The sequence below is a fragment of the Monodelphis domestica genome, chromosome 3, assembly GCF_027887165.1.
Source record: "Monodelphis domestica isolate mMonDom1 chromosome 3, mMonDom1.pri, whole genome shotgun sequence".
NCBI lineage: Eukaryota > Metazoa > Chordata > Mammalia > Didelphimorphia > Didelphidae > Monodelphis > Monodelphis domestica.
Window position 1 is genome coordinate 173,026,563 of NC_077229.1, and position 27,883 is coordinate 173,054,445.

At 38.5% G+C, this 27,883-nt stretch overlaps 1 long non-coding RNA gene across 2 annotated transcripts in view; it reads left to right on the forward strand.

Moving 5' to 3' along the window:
* The window catches only part of LOC103104984 (uncharacterized), a 41,558-nt gene extending 16,573 nt beyond the window's left edge, over positions 1-24,985 (forward strand). Inside the window, exons 3-4 of one of the 2 annotated variants that reach the window (XR_001629089.2) lie at positions 20,569-20,681; positions 22,825-24,985. This is a non-coding gene — a long non-coding RNA (uncharacterized LOC103104984). Of the gene's footprint in view, positions 1-11,778; positions 15,777-20,568; positions 20,682-22,824 lie in introns of those variants that run through there. The other variant, XR_008917555.1, reaches the window with a different exon arrangement.
* Positions 24,986-27,883: the final 2,898 nt, after the last annotated feature.

Sequence of the window (27,883 nt, forward strand, 5' to 3'; positions counted from 1 at the left end):
GGTTGAGATGTTTTGAGATCCAGCCATTAAGGAAACCACAATAAAAGTGGAAAGAGTCAGAAACTGAATAATAAGGAAAACAAGGGGTTGGGGAAAGATTGAAAATAGTAAATATTTCTACATAAAAAAATGGAAGGAAATATGGCCTCTGGGTCTAGTAAATTAGTTCAGGCATCTATGAATAGAAACTGCAAAAAAAAAAAAAAACAAACAAAGAGGAAAATGATCTAACACTTGATGAGACAGAGGACCCTGTGGAATTGAGAGAGAGTATAGAACCACATCACTAATTCCTGAGTAGTTTTTAAAAGAAATGAAAATTATGAGACAGAATTTATGTCCTACACACACACACACACACACAAAAAATGAACAGAATAGAAAAACTTGAATCTACAATAGCAAGCCTCAACAAAGAAATGAGAGAACAATAGATTGGAAATACAAGTACACAGAGGGGAAGCAAACAAGAGCAGCAGAAAAAAATAACATTAAAATATACTCATGTAAACAAAACACATTAATCTCAAAGATAGAACATACAAAGACAATTTAAGGATTATAGATCTTCTAGAAGAACATGACAGGAAGAAAAACCTTAGCCCCATAATGAAGGAAATAATAAAAGAGAAATGCCTAGAACTTCTAATCATAGAAAATGAAATTCCAATTGAACAAATTCATAGATTGTCTCCAGAAAAAAAAAATCCAAGGTTCAATCTGCCTCTGATGTTTATTTCATGGGTTTCCATGGGCAAGTCACTTAATTTAATTTAATTTAATGACTCAGTTTCCACAACTACAAAATGAGGGATTTGGATTAGACTACCTCTGAAATCCTTTGAAGTTGTAGATGTGGGAACATCTCTCTGTCTTTATATCTCTCTGTGTCTCTTATCTCTCTCTGCCTTTTCTAACCCATTTTAATTCTAGTAACTTTCCTCTGCAAATTATTTCCTGTTTATCTTGTATGTAGTTCATTTTTTATATATTTGTTTGCATGTTGCCTTCCTCATTAGACTATAAGCTTCTTAAGGACAGGGACTGTCTTTTGACTCTTGTTGAATTCCCAGAACTTAGCATAGTGCCTAGTGCATAGTAGGTCCTTAATAAATGTATGTTGCTTTGTCCTTCTCTGTTCTCATGCCTCTCTGTCTCTGTTTCTGTCTCCATCTCTGTCTCTGCCTCTCCTTGTCTCCACACACACATACACACACACTCAAATGCACACAGGCATGTGCATCTATACAATATACCATCCTTTTCTAGCAATACAGGATACAGCAAAATCTTGCAGGGTATGATAAAAGGATTTGGAATTTGTATGGTCCGTTCAAGTTTATTATAAGGAAACCTTGACTTATGGGAAATTTCAGGCTACTCTCTGGTCTAATCAACTGATACCAGCATTCTCTGAGTGTCAAGGATTGCACCATCCCAAAATAGTGGCCAAGTGACCCTAGCTTTCAAACTCTGACTATTTTATGTGAAATATTCCTAGTAAGCAAAATTCCCTCTAAGGCACTTAGGGGTGCAATTGAAAATCTTCTGGAGATAATGTCAATTTGCTGTGCCTAGCTTCTCCTTGGCTTAGCCCTGACAAATATTCCTCATGTTTGGGATGGCATTTCCTTCACTCTTCTTTCTTAATATTCTAATTGAAAATAAGAGCTCACAAAAGGAATGACACATACAAAGCAAAGAAAATCATACACAAAACCTTAGACTGCAAACTGCTATTTGCTAAAAGAAAAATTTTATGGAGTGTTTTATAAATATATTTTAACAAGATGATAGGAGATGTCCGATTTGCTGTATGTCCCCTTCTGTCCTCTTTGCCATCTGGGCATTACCAGATTGCATTATTGTTTTCATTCTAATTTCTTTGCTGTGTATTACGTGGCACGTGTTTCCATCTTTATGTTCTTCATCCTTTGCCTTTATGGCACAGAAATATTCCATGCCATCACCATTTCAACGTATTGGCCATTTCCTCAATTGTAGGACTTCTAGTTTTTTTTTTTGACTGCTACTTCTCAACACCATATGCAGTGCCAACAAGATAAGCGGGCATGGAAGGAAGTGACAAAGGCAGCAGTGTGTCCTGTGAGGGCAGAGGAGAGAATGAGATTGGCCTGGAGAAAATTGCTCCTCCCTCCATTTCTGACTGCAAGGCATTATGTATAGTAGACACAAAGCTAGCCTGGAAGTCTGGAAGATGAAGGTTCAAACCCTATCTCTGGAGTTCACTAACCAGAGCTTTAGGCAGATCACTCAATACCTTAGCCCCAGTTTACCGACCTATAAAGTGGGGGGTGATAATATTGGTAATACACCTCCCATGAGAATAAATTGAAAGTCCTAGGGCTACTTTGTCTGGAAGAGAGAAGATCTAAAGAGGATGTGGGAAATATTTTCAAGTATTAGAATTCTGGAACAACTAGGTGGTGCAATAGATAAAATGCTGGACCTAGAGTCAGGAAGACCCAAGTTCAGATTTAACATAAGACACTTACTAGCTGGGTGACCCTAGGCAAGTCACTTAAGCCTGCTTGCCTCAGTTTCCTCATTTGTAAAATGAGCTGAAGAAGGAAATGGAAAACTATTCCAGAGTCTTTGCTATGAAAACCTCAAATGGGGTCACAAAGAGTTGTGCGTGACTGAAAAAAAAAACAAACTAAACAACAACAAATTGAACAAGTTAGAATAGACTTTCTGTTCAACCACAGAGCACAGAACTAAGAAAAATTGAGTGGAAATTGCAGAGAGGCAGCTTTTAGCTTGCTGTAAGGAAGAATTCCCCTACAGTTGGTATTGTACTAGCACCTAGCACAGTGCCATTTAAATACTTATTAATTAATTAAAAAGAACAAGGGATTGCCTATCAGTTGGGGGAAATAAGCATTTATATAGGACCTACTATATGCCAGACACTTTGGTGAGTACTTTTGACAAATATCTGATCCTCCCAACAGCCCTACAAGGTAGGTACTGTTATTGTCCCCATTTTATAAGTGAAGAAATGAAGGCAAATGCAGGTTAAATGCCTTGCCCAGGGTCACATAGCTAGCAACTATCTGAGGCTGAATTTGAACTCATCTTCCCAACTCCAGGCCCAGAGCTATGCCTCACTATAGAAGCTTTTAAGCAAAAACTGAATGATGACTTTCTGAGATGTTAGAATGGGAATTTTCTCTCCGATATGGACTGTAGAGACCCTGAAGTTCTTCCCAACACTGAGATACTGTGATACCTCCAAGGGTCAATTTATATACCTTTAAACACTATATTGATATGAGCTCTTGTGGTGGTTCCATATCTCTTACTCTTCCCCCAAGAGCCCAAAGTCCTTGTATTGTCCCTGACCTGTTCAAACACCTCTGCTGCCACATCCTGGCCAGTGGACACCCTCTCTCCAAAAGCTTGTAATTCTCCATGTACCTCCCATCCTTTCAAAACTCCCCATTCCCATGAATAATAGCCTCATTTCCTGTTCCTCCAGTGGTTATTGCTTAGTGCCACAAATGATTCTTTAAATGGTGGAATTTCAGGCAGTGTTAGGGAGAAGAGATGCTTTAATTACTGCAGCTCTAGTCTCATTTGTTTAAGTGATATCATTTCCAAAAATGGGAAATAGACAAAAGTAAAAATATGGATTTTTATCTCTGTTCCTTTGGGAAATTTAACCATTGCAAAATAATACAATGAAGGGCCCAAGACATCTCCAAACAGCCTCAAACAGAAAATGTTTGATCTCCTTGCCAAGTAGATCTACATAGTAACCAAAGGCAACACTGGTTTGGAGTATAAGTTCATCTTGCACCTATAAACCTTCTTGTAAAACATTATTCACTGAACCCAGCAATACCACTACTTGGTCTGTATCCCAAAGAGATCAAAGATAGGGGGAAAGGACTCATTTGTACAATAATATTTTAGCAGTCTTTTTGTGGTGGCAAAGAGTTGGAAACTGAAGCAATGTCCATTTGGGGGAGGGGAGCTTTTTAAAAAAAGTTTTCTCCCTTAAAAAGTAGACTCCAGTGGTTGAGCCTGATTTTAAACACTTGGAGGAGAGGGGAATTGGAACTGGTATACAAACCCCCAATCCCTGCCCTTATGGAGCTTATCAACAAGTTGAGGAGATTGAGTCAGTTTCAAATTCCCATCAGTCAGAAGGGAAGTCAGTGAGACCTAGAAAACTACATGTAAAGACTGGGGATCCCAGTCCTGGCGTAAGACTGAGAACCTCATCCCCTGCTCTAGGCATAGACCAGGGGAGCCATGTTGCTGCTATGTGCCTGAAGGGTACAGAAGCTCCTCCCTGGAATGGCCAGATCAAGACCCCTGGTCCCTCTGCTCAAAATGCATCTAAAGGGTCCTGGAAAGGAGGAGATGGTCTGAGGGCAGCTCCTGGGGGTGGACCCTCAACTGGGTATCTGCAGAAGCCCTATCCAGCTCTTCATCCTAGTAGGTCTAGGAGCACATTGGTGCAGTGGCCCCAATGAGGACCGACTCCACCATTCCTGAGCCGATGGGCAGGTGCTGGACCAAATGAGCTTTCAGAATGCTCTTCAGGTGGCCATAGACATGCAGCACTGTCTCCTGCTTCTTGCCTGTGCCATGGATTTTTATCAGCATGTGAAGCAAAGCTGGTGCTCAGCCAGGGCCAGCTCCTTGAGTGCCTGCTCAGAGGACACCAGCCAGAAATTATTGTCCTTTATGAAGGTTATGGCTGAACAAGTTGTGATATATGGTTGTAATGGAATAAAATTTCACCATAAGAAATGACAAAGATGATCACAAAAAAACCTGGAACGACTTCCATGAAGTGATGCACATAAAGTGAATAGAAGCAGGAGAATGTCATACACAGGAATAAAGTACAATGATCAACTGTGAATGACTTAATTATTATAAACGATTGTTTATCGGCAAGGCAAGGGTCCAGGACAACCCCATGGGACTGGAGATGAAAAAGACTATCTGTTGCTAGAGAAGGAAATGATAGAGCCCAAAGGCAGATGGAAACATCATCCTTCACTTTATTTCCTCCATGGATTTTTCTGTCTTGATCTACGTGATGAACAATGAAATGTATTGTTTTAATGACACATGTACAGCCTGTATCATATTGTCTGCCATCTTGGGGATGAGGAAGGGAGAGAATATAGATCTCCAAATGTCAGAAAATGATTATTGAAAATTATGGGGGGCAGCTGTGTGGCTCAATGGATTGAGAGCCAGGCCTAGAGATAGGAAGTCCTTGGTTCAAATCTGACCTCAGACACTTCCTAGCTGTGTGACCCTGGGCAAGTCACTTGACCCCCATTGTCCATTCCTTACCACTCTTTTACCTGGGAACCAATACACAGTATTGATTCTAAGATAGAAGGTAAGGGAAAGAAAGAAAGAAAGAAAGAAAGAAAGAAAGAAAGAAAGAAAGAAAGAAAGAAAGAAAGAAAGAAAGAAAGAAAGAAAGAAAGAAAGAAAGAAAGAAAGAAAGAAAGAAAGAAAGAAAGGAAGGAAGGAAGGAAGGAAGGAAGGAAGGAAGGAAGGAAGGAAGGAAGGAAGGAAGGAAGGAAGGAAGGAAGGAAGGAAGGAAGGAAGGAAGGAAGGAAGGAAGGAAGGAAGGAAGGAAGGAAGGAAGGAAGGAAGGAAGGAAGGAAGGAAGGAAGGAAGGAAGGAAGGAAGGAAGGAAGGAAGGAAGGAAGGAAGGAAGGAAGGAAGGAAGGAAGGAAGGAAGGAAGAAAGAAAGAAAGAAAGAAAGAAAGAAAGAAAGAAAGAAAGAAAGAAAGAAAGAAAGAAAGAAAGAAAGAAAGAAAATTGTACTGACTTGTTACCTGGGGGGGAAAAATCTGTTGATTGAAAAAAAGTTAAAACTCTTATGGGAGAAGATAGATTATTATTGCTTCACAAAACAGCAAAACCCTAAGGAGGAAATAATCATAGATTTAGAGTTCAGAGGGGCCTTGGAGGTCAATTATTCAAACTGTATCATTTTATTAATGAGGAAACTGAGACCCAGAGAGATCAAATGACACAAAGACACCAAATGACAGAACTAAAATTTGAACCCAGGGTCATCTGACTCCAAAGCCACTGCTCTTTCCATGACACCATCCCAAGATTATTTATAGGTCATCTAGCTTTAAGTCCTACCTCTGATGCTTACTGGTTGCATAACTATATACAAACTATTTAACTTTAGTCAATGCATCCCTATAATGGGGAATAATAATAATACTTGCAATACTTACCAGTCATAAGGATCCACTGAAAAAACTACACCTTTTTAGAAAGGAGAAGAGAAAACTCAGAAGTGACAGAAGGGATGACTTCAGGTTTTTGGAGGGCTTTTGTTTTGAAGTGGGTTTAGATTTGTTCTGCTTGGCCCCTCAAGGGAAGAAGTGGATAGAAATTACAAAAAAATTCGATTTTGGCTTTGTTTGGGTATATTTTAAAGGTCACAATTCAGATAATTTTGTCTGTCCCTTAAACTGATCCTGGGAAGAGAGGGGGCAAAGGAGAATTTGTAAATGTAGAAATAAGACAACAAGCAGATATGGAACCAAGTGTGACGTTGCAAATAAAACACTGAATTTGGGGTGAAAGAAGTTGAATTTAAACCCTGACTTCTCCGCTCACTATTTGTGTGACAAACCATTTCCATTTTCTAGTGCTTAGTGTGATCTAGAAAATAAGAACATACCTAGACTAAACAATCTGCAAAGTCCTCATCAGCTATAAAACCATTGAATCTGATGGCATTTCTGCACCAATACAATTGTGTCTTCAATAATAGTGGAGCTGATATATTAGAATTCTAATAGAAATACTAGTTTAAGAATAAGGTAATGACAATAAATAAAAGAAACAAAATGATCACTTTTCTCAGTTTATGTGATTGTGTACTTAAAGGGACTAATGAAATTTAATTGAAAGATCAGATAACTTCAGCAAACTTTCAGTATATAAAATAAATCCTCACAAATCAATAGCATTTCTATATGCTAATTCAACCCATTAGAAAGAGATAGAAAAAAAAATACCTTTCAAAACGACCACAGAATGAATAAAATTTTACTTGGAAGTTAATCTCTAAGATACAAACAAAAACTATATAAAGGCAACTAACTACAAGAATCTGCTTACAGAAATAAGGACTTGGGAGCAGTTAGGTGGTTCAGTGGATTGAGAGCCGGCCTACAGATGGGAAATCCTGGGTTCACATCTGACCTTAGACACATTCTAACCCTCATTGCCTTCAGTCTCAGAACTAATAAGCAGTCTTGATAGAAAGAAAGAAAGAAAGAAAGAAAGAAAGAAAGAAAGAAAGAAAGAAAGAAAGAAAGAAAGAAAGAAAGAAAGAAAGAAAGAGAAATAGACTTGAAAAAATATGATTTTCTCATGGGTCAGATGAGCCAATATAATAAAAATGACAATACAACCTAACTTAATTTACTTATTTGATTGATGCCAATCAAACTACTAAAATATTGCTTTATAAAACTAGAAAAAATAATGATGAAATTTACATGGAGGGAAAAAAATGGTCAAGAATCTTGAGAGAAAAATCCCTCCTGATTACAGAAATGCAAATTAAAGCAACTCTGAGGTACCACCTCATATCTAGCAGATTGACCAATATGACAGCAAAGGAAAGTAATAAATGTTGGAGGGGATGTGGCAAAATTTGGATACTAATGCATTGCTGGTGGAGTTGTGAATTGATCCAACCATTCTGGAAGGCAACATGGAATTTGTTTCAACGAGTTTTAAATGACTGCCTGCTCTTTGATCCAGCCATAGCACTGCTAGGTTTATACTCCAAAAAGATAATAAGGAAAAAGACTTGTACAAAAATATTCATAGCTGGACTCTTTGTGGTGGCAAAAAATGGGAAAATGAGTCGATGCCCTTCAACTGGGGAACGGCTGAACAAACTGTGGTATCTGATGGTGATGGAATACTATTGTGCTAAAAGGAATAATGAACTGGAGAAATTCCATGTGAACTGGAAAGACCTCCAGGAAGTGATGCAGAGTGAAAGGAGCAGAACCAGGATAACATTATACACAGAGACAGATACACTGTGGCACAATCAAATGTAATAGACTTCTCTACTAGCAGCAGTGCAATGACTCAGGACAATCCAGAGGAACTTAGGAGAAAGAACATTATCCACATCAGAGAAAGAACTGTGGGACCAGAAATGCATTAGAAAAATATATGCTCGATCATGTAGTGTGATAGGGATGTGATTAGAATTTTTATGTTAAAGGATTGCTCTACTGCAAATATGAATAACATGGAAATAGGTTTTGAACGATGATACGTGTATAACCCAGTGGAACTGCTTGTTGGCTTTGGGAGGGGGGAGGAGAAAGTGGAGGGGATGATCATGAATCATATAACCATGAAAAAATATTATAAATAAAAATGTAAAAAAATAAAAATAACAATAAAATTTTTAAAAAGAATATCAAGAGAAATAATAGAAAGAAATGGGAAGAAAGGGGGACTAACAGAACCAGATCTCAAACTATGCTACAAAATAATAATTATTAAAATAACTGGTGCTGGTTTGGATAAAAACAGAGGTATTCTTCCATAAAACAAATTAAATACACAACAAAGTAGTCTAGTACTGAATATATACAAAGATCCAGGGAAAAGGACTCACTATTTGATAAAAACTGCTAGGAAAACTGAGCAGCAACATGGAGGAAATTGCCTTAAGACCAACATTTCACACCTTATGTAAAGACTGGTGCTAAATGGATATGTGAACTAGATATGAGAGATCACATATATAAGAAAAAATTCTAGAAACATGGAAAAAATTACTTATTAGATGTATGGAAAGGAGAAAAATTTATGACCAAACAAAAAATAGAGGGGATCACAGAAGGTAAAATGGATAGTTTTCATTACATTACATTTTAAAAGTTTTTACATGAACAAATCTAATAAAACTAAGATTAAAAGTGAAATAAACAAGTAAAAAATATCTTCACAACGAATTTCTCTGATAAGATCTCAATTTCAAGATATACAAGGAACTAGTTGATAAGAAAAATAATGGTTCCCTAATTGACAAATAGTTGAACTATGTATGATATGAGAATTAATAGTTCTCAAGAGGAAAAGACAGGCTATTTAGCCATATGAAAAAAATGCTCCAAATCTCTATTAATTAATGAAATACAAATTAAAGTAATTCTGAGATTCCACCTCATACTCAACAGGTTGGCAAGGATATCAAACATTAAAATGATGACTGGGAGGCTATGGAAAAACGGGAATGTTGATTTATTATTAAGGGATCTGTGAATGGAAATAATCATTCAGGAAAGTTGGAATTATATATATATATATATATATATATAGTCACTAAACAGTGACCCATTAATACAATTTAGGCCTATTCCCCAAAGAGATAAAGAAATGGGGAAAGATTGTCTATGTTCAAAAATACTTGTAGCAGATTTTTTCTATGGTATAAAAAAACTGGAAATTAAAAGAATGGTCATAATTTGGGGAATGACTAAATAAGTGGTTATCTATGAATGTGATGTAGTCTATTGTGGTATAAGAAATGAGGAAATAGATGATTTAAAAAAGGCATAGAAATGATTATATGAACTGATGCAAAATGAAATGAGCAGAACCATGAGAAAAATTTATACTATAACATCAATATTATAAAAACAAACAATTTTTAGGTCTTTTTCAAACTGAAGAATGAAATAAACAGAAAAAGAAGACCAATTTATACAGTAATAACAATACCATAAAAATGAACAACTTTGAAAGCTGTGTGAACAATATAGTGACCATTCCAAAGAACTAATGATGCAACATATTGTCCACTGCAGAAAGGTAATGGACTTAGGGGTACAGAATGAGACAAATATTTGCATTTGTGTTGCATCTATTTTGCTTAACTGTGTTTATTTATTACAAGAAGTTTGTATTTCTTTTCTTCTTCCCCAGTGGGGTGGGAGGGAGGCAAAATAAATTTGTGTGTGTGTGTGTGTGTGTGTGTGTGTGTGTGTGTGTGTGTTTTTAATAGTAAAGAGGTAGCAAGAATATTAAGGGAACTAATGGGGGGGAAATGTTAAGGAAGGTGACCTAGCAATACCAGATATCAAACTACTGTGTGTGTGTGTGTGTGTGTGTGTGTGTGTGTGTGTGTGTGTGTGTGTGTTAACAATCATCAAAATAATATGGTACTGGCCACAATATATATACAGGGGTAAATGAACTTGGCAACCTAGTGTTTGATCAACCCAAAGATCCCAGCTTTTGGAATAAGAACTCACTATTTAACAAAAACTACTAGGAAAATTGGAAAATAGTATGGCAGAAGCTAGGTATAGACCAATATCTCACACCAAATACCAAGATAAGCTCAAAATGGATATATAGAATAGTTTACCTAACAGATCTTTGGAGAAGGGAAGAATATTTATGACCAAATCAGAGATAGAGAGCATTCGAAGATGTAAAATAAAACATTTTGATTATATTAAATTTAAAAGTTTTTATACAAACAAAACTAATGTAACCAAGATTAGAAGGGAAACAACAAGCAGAGAAAAAATTTTATAACAAATGTTTTTGATAAAGGTCTAATATCTCAAATTTAGATAGGTAGGTAGGTAGATAGATAGATAGATAGATAAATAGATAGATAGATAGATAGATAGATAGATAGATAGATAGATAGATAGATAGATAGAATACAAGCCATTCCCCATTTGACAAATACTCAAAGGATATGAACAAACAATTTATAGATGAAGAAATGTTTTAAGTTGCTCTTGCTTAGAGAAATAAAAATTAAAGCAATTCTGAGATACCACCTCACACCTATCATTTGCCAGTATGACAGTAAAGGAAAGTGGTAAATGTTGGAGGGGATGTGGCAAAATTGGGACACTAATGTATTGTTGGTATAGTCGTGAACTGATCCAAAGATTCTGGAGGGCAATTTGAAACTATGCCCAAAGGGTTATAAAACTATGCATACTCTTTGATTTGTTAATACCTCTACTGGGTCTGTATCCCAAAGAGAAAATTAAAAAAAAAAAAGAGGAAAGAACCTTCTTGTAGAAAAATATTTATAGCAGGTTTTTTTTTTTTTTGGTAGTAGCAAAGAATTGGAAATTGAGGGGATGGCCATTGATTGGGGAATGCCTGAACAAATTGTGGTACATGTTGGTGATGAAATGCTATTGTATTGTAAGAAATTATAAGCAAGATGATTTCAGGAAAAAAACTGGAAAGATCTGCAGGTACCATTGCAGAATGAAATAAGCAGAACTGGGAAAACATTGTACACAAAAACAGCAATCTTAGATTATGATTATCTATGAAAACTTGGCTAATCTCAGGAATGTAATGATCTAGGAGAATCCTGAAAGACTATGACAGGAATGCTATCTACCTCCAGAGAAAGAACTGTTAGAGTCATCTTTCACATCAGTGCATTTATGACTTTATTTTGAGGTTTTTATTATGTATGAATGTGCACTTACAACAATGACCAACATGGAAGTGTGTTTGGCACGACAATAAAAATAAAATAAAATAATAAAGAGGTGGGGGATGGACTACTGATGGAAATTGTTGTGTACACCTCCAGATGAGGTCACTGTATTATTAGTTCTACTTAACTGTTTATTACAAGACATCTTATGAAGTGGAGGTTGTCTGTAAATTTTTGTTATATAAAAACAAAGCATGCGATAAAATATTTTTTAAAATTGACAGGTGTTCAAGGATTGATTTCAACCAAGAGATCTAAGAGAGAGAAAAATTCCCCCCAAAATGGAAAAAATGCTGTTTACTCCTTTCTCCCTAAAACAAAGGCAACTGAGGAGATATCAGCAACTACTGAGACATGTACTTACATTCTCATCCCTTTAAAATCTTGATGAAAATGAAAACACACTGTGGTACCTCTGATGAAAACATGAGAGGGAAGTAGGCAAAGCTTTCCCCAAGGATTTTCTACATCAGACACATTCTCATAGTCTCACAAATGACTGAAGTGTAGAGAATTTCAGATTTCTTGACCTAATGGAGCAGAATGTAGGTTTGTTTATTTGTTTGTTACATTTAAGTACTTAGTTAACTCTCTCCCTTCCATCCCCATTAGAGAAGATATAATTTAATGAAAAACATATGGTATATAAAACTATGTCTTACTTATTTCTCAGTTCCTTTTCTGGTGGTAGAACTACGTGTCATTCTTCAAATATAATATTTCTGTTGCTGTTTATAATGTTCTCTTGGTTCTGCTCATTTCACTCTTCTTAATTTCATGGAGGTCTTTCCTTGTTTTTCCAAAATTAGCCCATTTGCCATTTCTTACAGTGCAGTAGTATTCCATCACAATCATATGCCACAACTTGTTCAGCCATTCCCCAGTTGATGGCCATCCCTTCAATTTCCAGGTCTTTGTCACCAAGAGAGCTGCTATAAAATTCATTTCCATTTTCCTTGATCACCTTAGGAAATATATAGGCTCTTTCCCATTTTCTTGATCATTTTGGGAAATAAACCCATCAGAAGTATTTCTGGATCAAAAGGTATATACAGTTTTAGAATTCTTTGAACATAATTCCAGATTGCTCTCCAAAATAGTTGAATCCATTCACAGTTTCACCAACAATGTATTTGTGTCTCCATTTTTCCACATCTCCTCCAACATTTGTCATTTTGCCCTTTTATCATTTTGCCATTCTAATTGGTATGAGATGATATCTCGGAGTTACTTTGATTTACATTTCTCTAAGCAATGATGATGTGGAGAATTTTTTCATAAAGTTATAATATAATTTTTATTACTTTATCCAAAAACTGTCTGTTCATATCCTTTGAGCACCTATCATTTGGGGAATGACTTTATATTCTTATATATTTAACAAAGGTCTCTATATATTTTTTCTGGAAAATTGTATAACATTTTCCTCAACTTCTTTCCTTCTAACCTTGGCTACATTAGGTTTATTTTTACAAAAACTTTTCAGTTTAATATATTCAAAATTATCCATTTTACATCTCATAATGTTTTCTATCTCTTGTTTTTTCATAAATTCTGCTATCCATAAATCTCATGGGTAATATGTTTCTGATTTTTTTAAACCCTTACCTTCTGTTTTAAAATCAACACTGTGTATTGGTTCCAAGGCAGAAAAGTGGTAAGGGCTAGGCAATGGGAGTTAAGTGACTTGCCCAGGGTCACACAGCAAGGAAGTATCTGAGACTAGATTTGAATCCAGGACCTCCTGTCTCTAGGCCTGACTCTCAATCCACTGAGCCACCCAGCTGTCCCTTATGTTTCCTATTCTTCTCATTCACTTATGATATCTCCTTTTATGCCTAGGTCAGATATCCACTTTGATCTTGGCTTGGTAAATGGTACAAGATATTGGTCTATATCTAATTTTAAATGCAATTTTGAAAACTCTTCTCAAAATAAGTGTCTCCCGCCAATGTGGCATATATTAATATCATGCAAAAATCTATGAGTGATGCAACCACTGAGATACAATTTTGTTCATAGACAGGCTGAAGAAAAATAGCACTGAGCAACTGGGAAAGCAAATATTTGTCTGTCTGCCAATCTCATGGTCTTGGGCAGAGGACAAATACAAAAGGTATACAGTTCAGGAAGACCCAAGTTCAAATTCAGTTTCTGATACTTGCTAACTGCATAAATTTTTTTAAGCCCTTACCTTCTGTCTTGGAGTCAATACTGTGTATTTGCTCCAAGGCAGAAGAGTGGTAAGGGCTAGGCAATGGGGGTCAAGTGACTTGCCCAGGGTCACACAGCTGGGAAGTGTCTGAGGCCAGATTTGAACCTAGGACCTCCTGCCTCTAATCCTGGCTCTCAATCCACTGAGATATCCAGCTATCCCCTAACTGCATGACTTTGAGCAAGTCACTTAACCTCATTCTGCCTCAGTTTCCTTATCTGCAATGTGGATATAATATCATCTACCTCATTGGGTTACTGGGAAGATCAAATGAGAAAACATATGTAAAATATGTTGGAGATATCAAAGCACTCTATAAATTCTAGATATTCTCATTATTGTTTTTGTTGCTTATGAGGGTGACATTCTCCAGATGTCTATATTTCATACAAGCTAAAGCTGCCAGTTTTGTTGCACTCTCAAATACTACACAGCCTCCAAAATGACTTCCGCAGTCCCTCAAAGGAGATTGGGCTAGCCAGCTGCACTGACAAAACAAAGAAAATTAAAATGCATATTACTGAGATTATGACATGCACTTGGCAGGCAGCCTGCTGAGTTATTCCATCAGTACATGTGTCTGGAGCGGACACTGCAGGTAGGTCAGGAATTGGGTCCAGAAGTGGCTATGAGGAGGAGCACGGTGGATTTCATCTGGAAAAGGCATTGTGCCTTCAGTCATCCCAAACTCCCTGTTACTGCAAAAGCTCATCTTTTAAATGCCAATATTTTCCCAGGGATGATAAATAGCCGTGAATCATGTCATAGTCTCAGAAGATTCGAGAGTAAGATGACACCAGCATCAGTGGAAAGATATACAAATAGTCAAAATTCTGTAGTCAGTATTATCCTTTCTCGAATCTCCTAAATCACCCAGGAAGTATAATATATTATTTTACTCTTCCAAGCCCCGGTGTCACATTCCACTTTAGGACGCAGAAGGGAGGCATGGAAAGAGAAGCAGCAGTTACTGTTGGGTGAGTGATGAAGCCTTAGGAGTCATTCACCAAGGGATTATGACTCATGCCAACTCTACTTAGCATCCCTGACCTTTGGACCACTCTTAATCCTGAAATTAGGGATTTGAGCTGCTGATTTCCCATATGTAGATTGTTCCAACATGTGATTCACTTTGGAGACTTGCTGTGTGTGTGTGTGTGTGTGTGTGTGTGTTACAGGGGTGGTAGGGTGGGGAGGACAGGAGAGTGAGGAGAGAAGGTAACAGAACCATGTTGGAAGCGCATGATATAGAGGGCTCTGCACATCTTGGGGCTAGTTAATTATTTTCTTCTCAACTCTTCTCTTCTTTAAACATTTCTATGTTGTTATTGCCTCATATTATTGACAATGACTTTTGGGCAAAAATAATGTGAATCAGGAATACATGTGATTAGAAAAGGAAGTGAGCTAGTCATGTAATGAGAAGGAGAAAAGGATAACAGAGAATGGCCCAAATATTGCTGTGATCAATTTAATTAATTTACCAGAGTCAGCCTTTGTGTGAAACCTTTGGTTGTGTTCTCTCTTTCTCTCTACCTGTCTGTTTGTCTCTTTCCCTACCAAGGGTCCTTAACCTTTTCTGTGTATCATGGATCCCTTTGGCAATCTGGTGAAGTCTATGAACCTCTTACACAGAATAAAGTTTTTAAATGAATAAAATAAAACACATGGAACTAGAAAGAAAACCAATTCTAATTAAATGGTGTGTATATGTGTGCATGTGCGTGTGTGTGTGTACACACACACACACACACACACACACACATACATATCAATGACCAAGTTCCCAGACATCAGGTTAAGAATCACTATATAGAATGGTATAGAGTGTGCACTACTGGTATCTTATTAAGAAGACAAAAGGTAATTCTTGGCCAAGTTTCAACAACGATGGCTGCCCCCAAGACGATCTGGTTAGCTTAGAATGGATTCTGTAAGCAGAATTTATCCACTCTGCTGATGTAGACAAAAGAAGCAGTCAGACTTTCTCAGACTCTTTCTTTTCTTGGTCTTCTTTCTGCCCTTTTCCTAGTGCCTTTCTTCCCACTTCATTCTCTATTCAGTTCTCCCATCTCCCTCCAGGGGCTCCCTCTCTCCCCATGCTTCGATTGCCTTGACAAGCATAATAGTAATCTCAGTCATTTACAAGCCATTTACTAGTTTAGGCCTAATTACTGTATCCCGACAATCATGATTATGCATACCATTAAGGATATGTCAGATTAACTCTGCTGTAAGTTGCATTTGACTCTCATACAAGCCCCTGTTCATATTCCCTCTGTCTTTGATGTCTTTTGCTCCTGTAGCATGACTATCCACTCAACATCTGAAAAGGGGGAAAAAAAAAACATAATTAGAGGAAACATTGCCAGCAAATAGATGAGGATTTTTTCCTGATTTCTCATTTTAAGATTTGGTCAGGGAGACCTTCTTGGAACAAAAATGATCATTTAAAGGTCGTTGATTCTTTCCCTCAGTCCAGCAAAGTAATTTAGGAAGAAATCAGGAGGTTGATTTGATGGGAAGAGAGGAGACTTCCTGAATTAATGAGCTTTGCTCTTGTTTCAGTCCATTTCCAATTTGTAGCCAGTGTGTGTTTGTCATGCATTTTTTGAAGTGCTCCAGAGGGGCAATTTATCCCCAAAGGTCAGAATGTTTTAGGGGAGATTTAATTTTAGATCTTGCATTTAGTGATGGAATAAAATTTAGCTTCTTAAGATTATGGTTCTAGACCAGGAGATATCTTTATAGGGATCCTTGGAGAGGTGAATGAATTCTGTTGGGATCCAGAAACAAGCTTATCACTTTTTTCACAGTCCATCAAGAGAATATCTTTCCTACAACAATCTGTTCTCCATCTCTGTGAACCCCACAGAGGATGCCTTGTCTGGGAGTGGCTGCTGTCTCTAAATTAGTCATGGTAGGGCAGGTTCAGGATGAGGTCCTACTTTCTCATTTGTGGCTGTCCTGGACTTTAAAACTCACTCTATAAACACACCATCATATCCATGGCAACCTGCATTTCAGCTCTTGACATTATAACCTATTAAAGTCAGTGGCTTTCATTTCTGATCATGTTTGTAGAGTGGCCTAATGATTTATGAATGGCAGCCACTGCACTTTCAACATGGCTTAGTCTGAACTAGGGGTGACCTCAGCCCCCTAAGCCCCCCCAACACTCCTTACCAGCTGTCAGGAAATAACTTGTCAAACAGTCATTGTTGTTAAAGCCTGAAACAGTTCAATGGAATGATGCAGGAGTGAAAGCTCCCTCAAGAGCACAGTCTAGGACAATGATCAATTTCAGCCCACGATACAAACTCCATTAGCAATATGGAGATAAGCAGAGAGAGACCCCAAAGACTGGGGATTACCATCATTTGATTTCTATCATTTGCTACTGTTTCTTGGAGCTGACTAGAAGGAAAGATCTTGGAGCTTAGCGATCAACAGTCCCTGGGAAATCATTCAACGGGATCTCCCCCTCTTCCAGGTAAGGAACCTCTGGCCTAGAAAAGGCACCCAGAAAGCCAGTGGATGAACATGGTGCTTTGCCTCCTCAACGTTCATGGAAGTAAGAGCAACGTCTGAATTTGGGCATTTGAAGGCATCCCAGAGCTTATCTGCCTGAATCAGTATCTAAATTCTGTTCAATTCAATTCAACAGACATTTATCAAATACCTTTTATACACTGGGTCCTGTGCAAGATGCTAGGAAATCAAAGGCAAAAAAAAAAAAGAAACAATTCTTGCCCTCAATGGGTTTACATTATATAGGAGCAAATAGCACCTACATAGGAAACTAACGTCAAAATGTATTATTTTTATGTTAATATTTAAACTCTTACCTTCTGCCTGAGCATCAGTTCTAAAACAGAAGAGTGCTATGGGCTAAGCAATCAAAGTTAAGTGACTTACCCAGGATCACATAGCTAGGAAGTGTCTGAGGCCAGACTTCCTAACTCCAGACCTGGAACTCTATCCTCCAAGCTACCTAGCTGCCCCTAAAACCAAAATCTTTTCAAAATAATTTCTGACAGAAGGCACTAGTCTAATATGAAGGACGAGCTCTTAATAATAGAATTGGGGTTACAGAAGACATAATGAAGGGTGAGTAGGGTAGAGTGAGATAGGTTCAATAGGACTGCTGTGGATACTATGAAGGGGGTAGAACATGGTGACTAGAGAGGGGAGCTTCATTCTCGGCTCAATGGGGATTCTGAATAGGGCGACAGCTTTTCATCAATTGATCAAAAAACATTTATTAAACATCTGCTACATGGCAAGCACTGTGCTGGGTCCTAGGAGTATAGATTAAAAACAACAAAAAATCTTCTGTTCTCAAGAAACTACATTCTATTGAGTGAAATAATACATATATTTATATGTACATAGGGATAAATAAAAATAAATCCAAGATAGCTAGTGGTCTGGCAGCCCAGTGGATGGGAAAGACTACCAGTAGAAAGTGGTTTTTGAGTTGACTCTTGGAGGACCTGAGAGACTCTTTGAAGTGGTACTAGGAGGGAGGACATCCTGGAGCAAAGAGCCCAGAGATAGAAGATGGAGTTATACATGTGAAGAAAAAAGAAAATTGACTGAACCACAGAAATCAAGAAGAGGAATAGAAGAAGATGGATAAGATAGTTTGGGGCCAGGTTGAGAAGGGTTCTAAAAGTTTTTTAAAAAAAAAAAAAGAAGGAATAAAATATGTTTTATTCCAGAGAAAATGTATAGTGGCTAGAAAGCCAGTCTCAGTATATCAGAATGAGTTGGGTTCAAGTCTTACCTTTGACACAGCCTGGTTGTTTGGTTGAGAACAAGTCACTCAGCCTTGAGCATCAGGCAATTCTTATAGATAAAATGTCAGCCTGTATTAGTAGAGAGAGTTTCCTTTGCTGAGAGTGACCTATATCAATGAAGTCATGGGTTCCTATTCCTATTCTAGAAGGATTAAGGGATGTATTGAATAGTCAACCTATGTTTTAAGAAAAACATTTGGGCACTTTGGCTTGTAGTGATGAGAGACTTGAGGCAGGGACCCCAGGTAGGAGGCCATTGAAATAATCTAGGCAAGAAGATTTTGGATTAAAGCAATAGCTATGTAAGTGAAAAGAAGGGCTCAGGGAGAGATGGGAGAGAGTACAGAATCTAGAACACAAATAGGTGCTTGATATATGTTTACTAATTATTGACTGAGATATCATGGGGGCACAGCAGAAATTGCAGGATGACATTCCCATGTAGGAATGAGGATGTGGAGGAGGAGAAAGAGAAGAAGGAAGATGTTGATAGCTAGCATTTATTTGGCCCATTTGGGTGGCTAGGTGGTATAGTGGATAGAGTACCAGGCCTGAAGTTAGGAACACTTGAGTTCAATTCTGGCCTCAGACATTTCCTAGCTGTGTGACTTTGGGAAGTCACATCATTTTGTTTGCCTCAGTGTCATCTTATGTAAAATGAACTGGGGAAGGAAGGAAACAGCCAACCACTCCAGCATCTCTGCCAAGAAAACCCTAAATGGGGTCACAAAGAGTAAGACATGAATGAAATTGAATGACAATAACAAATATAGTACTTTTAAGGTATGCAAAGTGCCTTATAAATACTATGTCCTAGGGTTGCTGTGAGGATCAAATGAAATATTTGTAACAAGCTTAGCGTAGTGCCTAGAATATTGTAGGGTCTTGATAATTCCTTGTGTCCTTCCTTCATTCCTTCTTTCCTTCCTTCCTTCCTTCTCTTCACAGCAATCCTTTGGAGGTAGGTACTATTTTTTTTTTCATTTTACAGTTGAGAAAACTGAGGCAAACAGATTAGACGACTTACCCAGGATCACAAAGCTACTCTCTGAGGCTAAATTTGAACTCAAAACTTCTTTTTTATGGAGATTTCCCCCCTGGATTATACAAGTCTTATCATGGAAAACATTCCCACATTGTTCATTTTTGTAAGAGAATAATCACATAAAATCAGAATCCCCAAAACCCAAATAAACTAAAGTGAAAAATTGTATGCTTGGATCAACATTCCAACTCCAACAGTTCTTTCTCTGGAGGTGGATGGCATTCTTTGTCTAAGTCCCTCAGAATTGTTCCAGATTGGGTGCAGCTGGGTAGCTCAGTGGATTAAGAGCCAGGCCTAGAGATGGGAAGTCCTAGGTTCAAATCTGAACTCAGACACTTCCCAGCTGTGTGACTCTGGGCAAGTCACTTAACCCCAATTGCCTAGCCCTTACCACTCTCCTTTGATTCCAAGACGGTAGGTAAAGGTTATTTGAAGAAAAAAAAAAGAATTGTTGTGGATCATTGTATTGCTGAGAGTAGCTAAGTCTATCACAGTTAATAATTTGATCATTCCACCATATTGCTATTACTGTGCTCATGTTCTCCTGTGAACTCAAAACTTCTTGACTCCAAATCCAATATTCTATCTGCTACACCGTCAAGTTGTTACAATGTTGATCTGGTTATCAAACCCTGAGAAAGAGGTTGAAAGTGGAAGAGTGAAGTATGGGTATACATTTAGTGGCAGGGCTGACATCAAGACTCTGGTTCTGTCCATTGGTCAAGGCAAGGGTTGGTGGGGTCCTGTAGCCAGGCTAAACACAGAGGGGTGAGGCAAAAACCAGGTAGATCTTCTATTGAATCTCTGATGAATTTCCTTTAGACTTCCATTGATTCAGAACCTATTAACATTGGTGACTAACTGTTCCACTTTTGAATAACTTAGCTGTTTTCCTTGCATAGAACTGAAATCTGGCTTAGAAACTTTGCTTCCCTGGTTGCCTTGCTCCTAGGTCTGCCCCTTGGGCCCAAGCAGAACAAGTTTGCTCCCATTTCTACATGAGACAGCCCTTCGGATACTTAAACACTGGGAGACAGTTGTCAAGTCCCCTGACATCCTTTCCAGGTAAACATTCCTAGCTCCCCTAACCATTCCACATATGGCCTGGCTTCCAGACTCTTGGCATTCTTGTTCCCCTCCCCTGGATATAATCTAGTTTGTTAGTCTTTTTTTTTTTAATGTGATACCAGAACTGAACACAATATTCCTGATGAATCTGATCAGAGCAGAGAACCTTGGAGACCATGCTGACCTTCTACATTTTGGACACTAGGACTCTCCTAATGCAGTCTGAATTGTATTAGCTTATTTTGGCTGCCATGTCATAATATTGATTCATATTAGCTTTCCAGGGTATTAAATCCCCCACATCTCCCCCTCCCCCAAGCTGCTGTCCAGCCCTGCTTCTCTCTTCCTGGAGTTATGCAGTTGGTCTTTTGAACCCAAGTGCAAGAATTTAGCCTGAGCTCATTTTGGATACAACATGCTACTTAAACCTCACAACTTCGTGTCATCTGCATAGTAGATAGACATTTTGTCCATGCTCTCATTGAAAGTATTGATGAAAATGAGGAGCAAGGGGCAGCTAGGTGGCTCAGTAGATTGAGAGCAGAAGTTCAAATCTGGCCTCAGACACTTCCCAGGTGTGTGACCCTGAGCAAGTCACTTGACCCCCATTGCCAAGTCCTTACTACTCTTCTGCCTTGGAACCAATATACAGTACTGATTCTAAAATGGAAGGTAAGGATTTTTTTTTTAATGTTGAACAGAAGAGGAAGGAGAAAGGGAACAACATTTGTTAAACATCTGCTCTTTGCCAGACCCTGTATTAAATGCTATATAAATATTATCTCATTTGAGAAAGTCATGGGCAGATCCCTAGGGTTTTCCTTAAGTGACCTTTCTCTAGGTCACTGGCCCCCAATATTTTGAGCATTAAGACTCCTTTTTAATATCAAAACCTTTCACAGATGTCAACATGGACTCATAGTCTGAAAAAGAAGAATTAATCTGGTCAATTCTTCCATTTTACAATTGAGGAAACTGAGTACAGAGGGGTTGGACTATCGCAATAACCTGTTTTTCGATGTCTCTGTCTCAGGTCTCTCTCCACTTCAATGCATCCTCCACTCATTTGCCAAATAAGTTTTCCTAAATCACAGAGCTGGCCAGGACCTACTCAAATTCCAATGACCCCCATTGCCTCCAGAATCAAACAGAACAGCCATTCTATAAATGAGTCTCTTAGGGGGTCTTCAAGGCAAAAACTATTTTTATAATAATACTTAGATATTTTTATTTCTAATATAGTAAATATGGACTGATTTAACATACATAAAGAAAAACTCTGAGAGACCCTCAATAATTTTTAAGTGTATAAAGGGGTCCTGAGACCAAAAGGTTTAAGAATGATAGAAATAAAAAATACTTATTTGGCAATTAATGCCCTTTGCAATCTATTGTCTTCCTATTTTAGGGAGACCCCACACGTTGCAAAGGCTGTCTCCAACATGTAGAATGGGTAGGGGTTATAGTATAGCTCAAAGGGAGGTAGAATATACATCTCTAATTTTTTCTTCTCTCATCCCCTTCTTGAAGGGAGATGTCAATTCCTTCCTGCCAGGAAGACATTAATTCCTGCCAGGAGAGGAAACAGGAAGTTGGGGTCAGATACCAGCAGTCTGCTGTCCTCAAAGAGAAGGGTTAACTGAGCTAGAATTCTACCTGTTGCTTGTTTAAATGTTGTGAGCCTAGCTAGGCTAAGGGACCTGATTTTCAGATTCAAGCTAGCTACTTCTGATTGCTGCTTCATTATTAGGAAAGGGAGGACCTTAAGCTTTGCATCCAAGACTTGACTCCCTTTCCCCCAAATACCAGTTCCAAAATAAACACACATAAAGCAATTAGCCAAGAAATTCATTTATCCAAATTGGAAGCAAAAGGCAGAAATCAGAGAAAGTATATGTAGAAAATACGCACTAGACAATAGTATAAAGGAGCTCTCTCATTGAGAGTGCTGATAGCTCAGCTTAAACCAAGAGAGGGGCCTAGATCTCATCCAAGAGGAAACACCCAAAGTCTATAGTGTAGCAGTATAAGGATATGGACAGGATCGAAACTGCTGGCCCCTCTCATGTAATCTTCTTCCCATAATCTTTTCCTTCAGTCACTAGAAGTGAGGTTGGCATCTTCCATCCTTTTTCCTCAGAGTCAGAAGCCAGAAGTGCCCAGAGTGACTGCAGTACCAGAAATGATCTGATATCTGAAGAGGATCAAAGAGCTCTCCTCCCTTTTATTCTCACCATCTCTGTATCCCCTCCCTTTCATGAAAGGCATGGCATTTGTTTCCTACACTGAGGAGTCACATGCCAAAGAGTCACTGTGGTTATATTATCTTTCTGTTGTTGTTGTTCAGGTATTTTCAGTCATATATGACTCTTCATGACCCCATTTGGGGGTTTCTTCTCAAAGAAACTGGAGTGGTTTGCCATATCCTTCTTTATCTCATTTGACAGATGAGGAAAGTGAGGCAGACAAACTTATGTGACTTGTCCAAAGTCACCCAGGTAAAGTGTCTGAAACCAAATTTGAACTCAGGTCTTCTTGACTCCAGATCCAGGATTCTATTTCACTGTGCCATCTATCTGCCCCATAATATATTTAGACTTCTTATAATTTATTTCCCTCCTCATAGTCTACTCTTTCTCTGCTTGGCACTCTATCTCCTGTTCATTTGCATTGGTTGTCCCCCATACCTGTAACACTCTCCTTTCTTACCTCTGCCTAATGAAACTTTTGACTTCCTTCAAGGCTTAACTCAGATGCCATCTCTTCCAGGTAGCCTTTCATGATCTCCCTAGGTGTTAATGCTTCCCTAGGTAGCACTGTGGATAGAGTGCTGGATCTGGAGTCAAGAAGACTCATCCTCCTGGGTTTAAATTTGGCCTCAGACACTTACTAGCTATGTGACTCTGAACATGCCAGTTAACCCTGTTTGTCTCAGTTTCCTTATCTATAAAATGAACTAAAGAAGGAAATGGAAAACCAGTCCAGAATCTTTGCCAAGAAAACCCTAAAAGGGTCATGAAGAGTTGGACATGACTGAAAAAAAAAACAAGAAAAAATAAAATCTATTTTCTTCTCTCTATGTGTTATAACTACCAGTATAGTATAAACTCCATGAAGGTAGGCACAGTGTATTCTTCATTTTGCCTTTCTATCCACAGGTTCTAGCCTGATACCTTGCACACAACAAAGACTTAGTAACTGTTTTCTGAGTTGAAGTGATAAAGACCATTGACTAAGCCCAGAGGGTGGCAGGTCAGTACACAGTGGCCATCAACTCACAGGACAAAGAAAGAGAGAGAGAGAGAGAGAGAGAGAGTCATTAGCAATCCGAATTTCCTACATAATGGTGAGCAAGTTAGTAGAGAATGGCAAAGAAAAAGAGTCTTAGATATAAAGTGTCTATTAAAGAACAAAGACAATCCATGCATGCATGCACTCATGTACACTAAGAAAATTATGGTCACCAAGACAGCAGGATCACCCACAGCATTTAGGTTGCAACTCACTACTATCATCTATTCTTCTGTGATAGTTCTCTCTAGGTAGCTATATGCTGTAATGCAAAAAATATTATATTTGGAATCAAGAAGACTTGGGTTTAAATCCTACCTCTGACATGTGCTAGCTATGTGATCCTGGGCAAGTCACTGAATCTCTCTCTCAGCCTCAGATTCTTCATCTATAAAATGAAGATAAAAATAGCACTCATCTCACCACATTGCTGTGAGAATCCAAGTAGTGGACATGTGGAGATGGGATTAACTCCCTCCTCACTCACTTTTAGATTTAATCACCAGAAGCGTATATACCCCACATAAGTCTGTGACCCACGTGTGCTATAGTAGGTGACAAATCAAAACTCACTGACTGCCCCCTGGGCAGTCCTAATCAAAGCTAAAGCTACAATTTGTTCACGTAAAGTGGAAAGAAGGCACAGGAAGTGACGAAAGGAAGGGTCTTTAAAAGTGGGAAAAACTTCCTGTGAGAGGTCTTTTGCCTTCAAACTTAGCCTTGAAGGAGCTCCAGCTTGGGACCTTGGACTGCTCTTGGATTTTCCTCTAGTACTATCACGTGGGTGAATGAAAAGGCCAACTCCTTTTCCTGTCTTTTCTGGAGGTACTAGCCTCCAGAGAGGCCCCTTGTCTTGGAGGAGGCTTCGTGGCTAGAACCCTTATTTAATTTAGCTCTGGGCCCCCTTTGCTGAGGTCTCTGAAGCCCTGTCTAGTTTGGACCTGGGCATAGTAATTATCTTCTCTCTCTCTCTCTCTCTCTCTCTCTCTCTCTCTCTCTCTCTCTCTCTCTCTCTCTCACATTTCCTTACTTTCACTTTCTCCTTTTGTAAATAAACTACCATAAAAAGTCATCCTGACTTGAGTAATATATTTTTGGTGACCACATTTTTATACATTCAGTACATTTAATTTTTAACACATCTTCAAAGTGCCTTGCAAACCTTAAAACTCTATATGAGCCACAGCTATTATGATTATTATCTGTCTGTGTCCCATCCTCATACTAGACTTAAGATGATCTCAGACAGATGGTATAAAAGTCAGAACCCCCATCCTTCTACTCTTTCTTCCAGGAGAACATCAGGACGAGAGGAAATGAAAGAGTAAAATAGTAGTTTGGTTTGACTAGAACAGCTCTGGCAAGACTTTTCAAGATTGTGTTCACAAACTACACCTTCAAGCTGCCTCGTTACCTGTGAAGATTAAATTTAACTCTCCCCTGATTGTAAAGGTTAAATTAACTGCCCATTTTTATATCTAATCACCAAAAGTATAAACACCCCACTTAATCATTGAGTGGGGGAGGTCTGTGACCCACGTGTGCAATAGTGGGTGATGAATCAGAATCAACTGACTGCCCCCTGAGTAGTCCTAAGCAAAGCTTCAGCTGTGATTGGTAGAAGTAAAATTAGGAGAAGGCACTGGAAGTGACACGAAAGAAAGGGAATTACAACTTCCTGAGTGGAGTTCAACTTCAACTTTGACTTCTTCTGGAGTTCTGAGTTCAAGTTGGAGGCTGCTGAAGAATCTGCTGACTAGACCTGTGACCTTTCCTGATGAGACTGTTCTTAAATCTCTCCCTTTGGACTGACATGTGGTGAGTGAAAAGAGCTGACTCCTTTCCTGGACTTTCTGAAGAGACTCACCGCAAGAGAGACCCTAAGGACTAAACTCCCTGCCTGTTTTTGAGCCAGGGGTTGGAACAAAATACTTAGGGCTTAGGCTATCTTACCCTATCCTGTCTCTCATTTTCTTACTTCACTCTTTCTGTATTTTGTAAATAAATCTCTTTGGAATTGATTAAATTCCTGGTGACCCTAATTTTAAAATAATCCAGCCCAACCTTTTATAAAAACCCCTTTTCTCCCCCTCACATACCCTTACCCCTGCATTACTCCAGGCGGTGGAGGGAGGAAGTGATCACATTGGGCTACTGGGAAGAGGGGCAGGGGCATGTGAACATTGTCCTCAGGCATGGTGGATAGGGGGAGGGGAGCAGCCCCCTCTGGCCCATGGGGGCACGTGTGCCACACCTTCACCAACATAGGCCTAGAACATAGAAGTCCTCTAAGTGAGTGATATGAAATAAGGTTGGACCTGGCTTAAGGAGAACTCCAAATGCCAAGTTGAGGGTCTTCTAATTTTTTTCCTATTGGTAATAGGAAACCACTGAAGATGTATGAGCACATAGACCCAGGTTGGGAAGGTTATTAATTTGAGCAACTATTTATAGGATGAATTGGAAAGGATCCAGGAAAGAACACCAATTAGAATACTCCTGGTAAAGTCCAGATGAGGAATGGGTGTTGGAAGAAGCATCTTTGCTCATTTAATCTAGTATATCTCATCCATACTCTAGAAAATATGCCAGATCAAATTTTGACCAGGAAAATGAAGAAAAAGTCAGTGTAAAATGTGTTTCAAGCTTAGGAAGACAGATAAAGAAGTTTGCTATGTCCAGGGAAGGCCAGGAACACATGGTGGTCACAATGGCAGGGAGCATTCAAGCATCTGGGGAAAGAAATAACTTGGGAGAAAAAGCACCAAGGTAGCAATCACTGAGATAGGAAGAGATCCCAGGAGATCCCTGAATGGAAATAGGTGCCATATGGCAGCTCCAATGCTCATTACCCAGTTCCTGGTCACAGATCCAGAGTAAAGAGGAACAGCCATGATCTAGTAGGTGCCTCACTGAGTATTGAATATAGAACAACTTCTGGAAATACAACTATATGTCTCTCATCTTAGGAACAGAATGGCTACTCCTAATCCTTATGCCAGAACATAAGCCTGAAATGCAATACCAGGGGGGGAGTGACCTCAACCAAAGGGGATCTATCTGATCACTCACTCTGAACTTGCAGGGTGAATGAATAGACTTCCAGTCAGCTAACAGTAACTGAGATCATCAGAAGTCTGCTAAAACAGCTATATACAAGCCAACAGCTCCAATATGCAGAGCTTAGGCTAGAAGGGCGGTGAACAGATCTCTCCCCAGATCATACCATTTGGGAAATATAAAAAACTTGCAGCCTCTATGACTGGGCTGTGAAAGCAATAGGACATAAAAGACAGATGCTCAGTCCTGACATCCCTCCTCCTCCTCTTCCCCATGAAGTTGAGTAGAACTCAACACTAGCATAGTGAAGAAATAGACTAAATAGATAAGCAAACAACAACAAAAAAGGACCTGACCTTAAAAACTAGTATAAAGACAGGGAAGGTCACTATAAAAACTCAGAAGACAATTACCTGAAAACATCTACAAGCAAAGCCTCAAAGAAAAATAAAGATTGGACACAACCTTCCCCACCCCAATTCTTAGAAGACTTAAAGAAAGAGATTTTTCAAATTGTTTTATAAATTAAACTATAACAGTAGAGGGAAAAAATGGAAAAAGAAATAAAAGTCAAAAATGGTATGAGAAAGGAATTAACAGCTTGGTAAATGAAGCATAAAACCTCATTGAGAAAAATAGCTCATTGAAAATTAGAATTGACCAAACGGAAGCTAATAATTCCAGGAGACAAGAAGAAACAATATAAGAAAGTTAAAAAATTGGAGTCCAGATGAAACATCATTAATAAACTATAAGTAGAGAGAAAATGATGGATATGAGAGATGATGGAAAAGCAAAATCAACAAAACTTAGTAGCTGATTGTTCAATGAGGATCTAGAAAAAGGAT